The following is a 6,916-nucleotide window of genomic DNA, read 5'->3' on the forward strand; positions in this document are numbered from 1 at the left end:
ATGGACGTGGTAATTAGGGGGTGTGGCCATAAAATGGGTGTGGTCAAAAACTTTCACCAAGCTGCGTGCGTCAAAACTTTTTGTCCCTCTTTCTATTTTCAAAATGTATAATATATATATATAGTCTTAACACTCAACTATGTATCTTCCAAAATGCCACTGAAAACTTTCCTTACTAAATATCTTTTTACGCTTCAGAGTGGAGCTATATATATATATATATATATATATATATATATATATATAATATATATAAAATACACAAAAGCCATGAATATCTTGTAAATTATATCCTCGGAGTTCCATGACCTGTATAAAAATGCTCAGCCTTCAGCCTGTGTTTTTATATGGTCATGAAACTCCTCGGTAACTTACAATATCCTTATAATTACAAGAGGGGGTACTTTATTCACTATATATATATATATATAAGGCAGCTGCTTCCAGTAATTCGTTTCTCTGAGCAGCAGACCGTGATCAGCCCTGTCCCCTTACCCCTCCCTAATGTTTGAGAATTCACTTGCACTTTCATTCTGACTCGCTGCCTTTCTCAACGTTGCACTTTATCCTGATATCAGCTCACAGCCGAGGGGGTGAGAAAGAGAAGGTAAGAGCGAAGGCAAAAGCGAAAGTAACAGGAAACAAGAAGAAAAAGAAGAAGAAGAAACGGCAGATACAGAGAGAGAAAATGTAAGTACAAGGGTAAATGGAGGAGCTGTGCAATGACTGAGCAGAGCAGGACTCTGAGAAGGGTCTAACTCAAGTGAAGGTCTGGGAGTTGCTAGGACTAAGGGCAAGATTGTGCAGCCTCAGTAAGGTGGGATTGGTCAGCCAGGGACATAATTGTTCATTAACAGCTTCATGACTCTGGCGGAATTGCTATTAAATCCACCAGGCAGGAGCTCTCCAGCCAGTCATATGTGACCCTATCTTGACCCAAAATGTACTTTTCTAGCTTAGGTCACACAGGACTCTTCCCAACTGGGCCCTTGCTAAGTGGAGAAAGAAGGTGCAACAACATCTCTCTGCTGCAGAGATAAAGCAAATATCTGTAGAAATAAGTCAAATCAACTGGACTCGCTGTGGTTTTTTCTTAAAGACGTTTCACCAGTCATCCGACTGGCTTTCTCAATTTGCACTTTTGAATACTGTATACCATGGCCTGGTTGAATGAGAATCTTTGTAAACATATGAAGCAAAAAGATGCCAGAGATTCTTCAACAATAAATGTTTATTGTGAAACACAACAGGGTTATACTCACAGATTTCAGAGGCATGTAACGTGTAATTATAAAGGCTCCTCCTTTCCACCAGTGTTGGATTGGGTTTATTGGACTCACCAGAAAACCTGACATCCCAGGTCCACTCTTTCAGATATAGATAGAGCCAAGTGATATTTGTTTATTAGGTCCATGTCTGAAATAAAGATGTCTACGTGGAATAGTTCTAGGCTGGGCCCACTGAGAAATACTTTGGTAGACCAGTCTGACCTTGTTTTCCACCATTTCTTGTGCTGCCTCCATTTCCTAATTTCCATGTACCTGTAAGATTGATTACCTGGTGGTCTAGTGAGGCAGCCTCTTCATGTGCCCCAGATTTGTTTCATGTAGCCAGGCTTCTTTCATCTGTGAGCCTATGTGTTTGTAACTAGGCAATGACGTGGCTATGTAATTCACGTGATGACGCCACTTTTGGCGCTAAGTGCCTGTTGTAGGTTTATTGTTCCTGGGTGTGCTTCTAGATTGTTTTTTGTTACCGACTTTTGCCTTTTTTCTGACCCTGCTTCAACTCTGCCTGGACTGACTCCTGCCTGTAATCTGACCATGACTGAACTCTGCTGGAACTCTGCCTGGAGTGAACTCTGGCCCGCGATTTGCCTGCTACGATTTGGCCCCTTTGCTTGCCCAGAAATTTCGTCCTGATCCTATCACACTAAGTCCTGATGGCATCTGAGTAGCTGAGGGCTCCTCCCAAACCCAAAGACGGCTGCTATATGCAGAAGAGTGAGCCCAGACTGGGAGCTTAGTGTTAGTTCTGGGTTTAGGGTGCCAATCATGACAGCACCCTACTGTATGCACCACTTGAATTTGATGTATTTGTTAGCAGGTACATTTTGCATATACATGGAGTGGGAAGACAGGATGCCTTTCTGTTAAAGGGTAGGAATCCCTTACTTCATGTTCTCTGTTGAGGAATATGGTCCTAACATGCCCTGGAGGAGTGGGGTCATCATTTGTATTTGATCTGAGGTCACAAGTGGTTGTCATTCTTAATTTATGTTTCTTCTTCATTCAGAGGCTGACAACTCAATAGATAATGAAAAAAATGGGTAAGTACAGGGCCTTCTTGTGCCCAATAATGCTGAACTCTTCACCTTGCTCTGGATCTTTAATTTAGGCCCAGAGCACAGTCACTGGTCTAGATGCAAGTGCATTGTGCTTGGACACCTTATGTTGTGTTGAAACACCAATATTTTTCAACACAACAGTAGCACAGTGAATTTAAGAGGGCAATGTCAACTGTTACACTGCAAGAGGTTGCAGATGACAAAGAAGAATAGGGATCACTGCATGTAATGTATTCTTATGGATTAAAAGGTATTTTCAGATGCTTTGTCGCCTATGGGAGACAGTGTCTAGCAGGTGACAAAGTGCTACATATGACATTGCTCTTAGAGAATCACACCAGAGAAGCCTTTGTACATATTTAAGAAAATAATGATTCCTATTTATGTTGTAGGACGTGTTGAAGGCTTTCCAGTGCCTGAAGTAAGTACTTCGACAGAAGGGAAAAGTGAAAAACAATCCTGGGGTATCCTGTAATTTTATAAAGCTAATCTGTACATCAAGGTTTCTTTCTCAAATCAGTTCATGACATCTGTCAGGTTTCCACATGCCTTGTGCAGGGTCAAGAGTAATATAAATAAAGTCACTGAGGTATTTGAGTAACAATGGCCTACAGATGGTCAACAGAGAGTTTGAGAACCATAGGATAGAATGAATATTACCATATTTTATTATTAATAGACCTTGGCCCCCACATGTTAATTACATCTGCTGGATGTACAGTGGAAATAGAGGTTCAAGGACATTGGCAACTTCTTTATGTAAAACATAAATGTAGTAGATAATTCACAATGACACCCGGGCCTCTATATGGATAATTTTGTCTGGTCCACTGACACCTAGGGAGACGGCCCTCCCAAAATACATACTAAACAAAGCAGGTACCAGCCTTGTCAGACTAGGACACCAGGGGCCCACCCAAAAACCTTAGACCAGGGGCCCACTCTCATTTCTTCCTCTCCTCCCTCACCCTCTATTCTCCTAGTCTTGTTTTTTTACATACTATAATCTATTATTCCTTCTATTTAGCCTTTGTTCTCATAGAAATAGGGACTGGCCATGAAATAGGCCAAATGTTTGGCAGCATGAGGGACCACTGACAGCTGGGCCCACAGGTGGGGTTCCTGGTATCCCAGCGGGCAAGTCTGACAGTGGGTATAAGCACTCAAGGCAAATCCAACAGGGGACAAGCCCCTTGTGTTCATTAGGTCACTTGAAGAATCAACAACATTTTGGGGCATTCCCTGAAAAAGTATTGATTCTTGAGTAATCTAATGAACACAAGGGGCTTGCCCCCTGTTAAAATTGCCTTGAGTTCTTTGTTCTAAACATAAATTTAGTGCTTGTCCTCTATTCATTGCTCATGATTTGGAATCCTGTTGTAGAGGCTGCAGCTTGCAGTTCTTTGGGATTATCCTCTGGACAACATCTCCCTTTTAACTTTTTATTATATGGTGGAGGTTGCAGGCCACTCAGTTTCGTGTTGTTGTTTTCTACTCCAGTTACTGGCTCTCATCTTGGCTTTGTCCTGGTACTTCTCCCTGCTTCCTGAACAATCAGATCTCTTGACTGTAAGTAAATATATGGCAAACCCAGACAAATATGATTATATATATTATTATTATTATTATTATTATTAATATTATTATTATTAATAAACATCTGTATAATAAATACTGCTTTTTGACCCTTATTTAACATAAAGGCTACCAGGGACTCATTTACCATTTTGCCAAAAATGAAAATAAAAAAATCCAGGTTGTCATTTTTTTCCCCAAAAAATACACTGCCAAGTGGGATAAGATGTGAATCTTCTGCTGAAGGTGCTGACTTATATCTCATTTTGTGCAGATGTTTTTGATTATCACAACATTTACTGTAGGATCTTTCATCATTGTCTTCACAATAAGATCAGTGAGTATTCCCTTCCCTATTGTTTTTTTAAGTCTATTGCTATCAGTAGGAAACCTGACATCTGTCAGGTTTCCACATGCCTTGTGCAGGGTCAAGAGTAATATAAATAAAGTCACTGAGGTATTTGAGTAACAATGGCCTACAGATGGTCAACAGAGAGTTTGAGAACCATAAGGATAGAATGAATATTACCATATTTTATTATTAATAGACCTTGGCCCCCACATGTTAATTACATCTGCTGGATGTACAGTGGAAATAGAGGTTCAAGGACATTGGCAACTTCTTTATGTAAAACATAAATGTAGTAGATAATTCACAATGACACCGGGCCTCTATATGGATAATTTTGTCTGGTCCACTGACACCTAGGGAGACGGCCCTCCCAAAATACATACTAAACAAAGCAGGTACCAGCCTTGTCAGACTAGGACACCAGGGGCCCACCCAAAAACCTTAGACCAGGGGCCCACTCTCATTTCTTCCTCTCCTCCCTCACCCTCTATTCTCCTAGTCTTGTTTTTTTACATACTATAATCTATTATTCCTTCTATTTAGCCTTTGTTCTCATAGAAATAGGGACTGGCCATGAAATAGGCCAAATGTTTGGCAGCATGAGGGACCACTGACAGCTGGGCCCACAGGTGGGGTTCCTGGTATCCCAGCGGGCAAGTCTGACAGTGGGTATAAGCACTCAAGGCAAATCCAACAGGGGACAAGCCCCTTGTGTTCATTAGGTCATTGAAGAATCAACAACATTTTGGGGGCATTCCCTGAAAAAGTATTGATTCTTGAGTAATCTAATGAACACAAGGGGCTTGCCCCCTGTTAAAATTGCCTTGAGTTCTTTGTTCTAAACATAAATTTAGTGCTTGTCCTCTATTCATTGCTCATGATTTGGAATCCTGTTGTAGAGGCTGCAGCTTGCAGTTCTTTGGGATTATCCTCTGGACAACATCTCCCTTTTAACTTTTTATTATATGGTGGAGGTTGCAGGCCACTCAGTTTCGTGTTGTTGTTTTCTACTCCAGTTACTGGCTCTCATCTTGGCTTTGTCCTGGTACTTCTCCCTGCTTCCTGAACAATCAGATCTCTTGACTGTAAGTAAATATATGGCAAACCCAGACAAATATGATTATATATATTATTATTATTATTAATAATAATAAACATCTGTATAATAAATACTGCTTTTTGACCCTTATTTAACATAAAGGCTACCAGGGACTCATTTACCATTTTGCCAAAAATGAAAATAAAAAAATCCAGGTTGTCATGTTTTTTTCCCAAAAAATACACTGCCAAGTTGGATAAGATGTGAATCTCCTGCTGAAGGTGCTGACTTATATCTCATTTTGTGCAGATGTTTTTGATTATCACAACATTTACTGGAGGATCTTTCATCATTGTCTTCACAAAAAAATCGGTGAGTATTCCCTTCCCTATTATTTTTTTTTTAAGTCTATTGCTATCAGTAGGATACATTTCCTTCAATTCCACAGAATTGTGTGTCTTCTATGGGCACAACTACATTACTACGAAATACTTGCTAGCTTAGATGGTCAAATTTGAAGACATCTTGGCCAACTCTTTGCAATTGCTGTAGAATCAGCCCCATATCACCAAGCTAATAAATCAATACAAATGCTACATCTATAATTTTTACAAGATTGTTAATTTGTGGCATTGGAGCTAAGTTGCTGATTTGTTTTTGTGGATCGGAACATTCTCTAAGTTCCTGGCTGTTTTGTCAATCTGTAAATGGTTTCTTTAAGCAAACCCCAGGGTTTTTTTGGCTATTCTGTACTAAGCAGGTTGTTGTGAACCTACAGCAAGAAGTACAATGATATCACTAAAGACAACAATTGCTAAAAGAATAACAATCTATACAACTCTTTCAGGGTTTTACTGTGGGGGGCATTCATATGCGCAGCTGCAGTGACTGGTCTTGGAAATGTTTATCATTCTTTGGAGGAAGACTCATCATATTATCCACTGTAAGTACCTTATGTCCATGTTGTACACCAATGAATACAAGTGCATGAAGGTACAAGGAGAGCCCAAGGGATGCCTGGGAAATATCCCATGTAGAACTGACCAATTAACGTGTGTCAGAGAGGAGGAGAAAGAAGGAGGATCTTATAAGGACCAGGGTACAGTTGCCATATTGGAAAAAAAGCCTCAGCAGATAGTGTATCAGCAAGGAAAAACTAATACAGAAGTCCATTACCAGATGGAGCTCTCAATAAGCTGCTGTGAGCAATATTTTTCCTACCAGGGGTTTGAGAATAAAGAAAGTGAACCCAGGGTGTGTGTATATATACAACTTCTCTCGACATTCAGTAATGCTGCCAGTTATTTTTTATTGTGGAGACTTCTTGTTACATTACTGCATAATAAGATAACAAAGTTCAACTCTTCTAAAGGAGAAGGAAACATCACAAGTAAGCTTTATTCAGAAAGGTCTATATAAATACACCAGTAACCCCTCAAAATAATGCTGCTCTGAGTCCTCTGTCAAAAGAAACAGCACATTCTTTCCTTCTATTGTGTACTCATGGGCTTCTGTATCAGACTTCCTGTTTTCAGCTTAAACCTCCAGGGCTAGGGCTTGAGCATGCTCAGTTTGCTCCTCTCCCGCTCCTAGAGCACTCTAC

Source organism: Xenopus laevis, chromosome 9_10S (assembly GCF_017654675.1).
Source record: "Xenopus laevis strain J_2021 chromosome 9_10S, Xenopus_laevis_v10.1, whole genome shotgun sequence".
NCBI lineage: Eukaryota > Metazoa > Chordata > Amphibia > Anura > Pipidae > Xenopus > Xenopus laevis.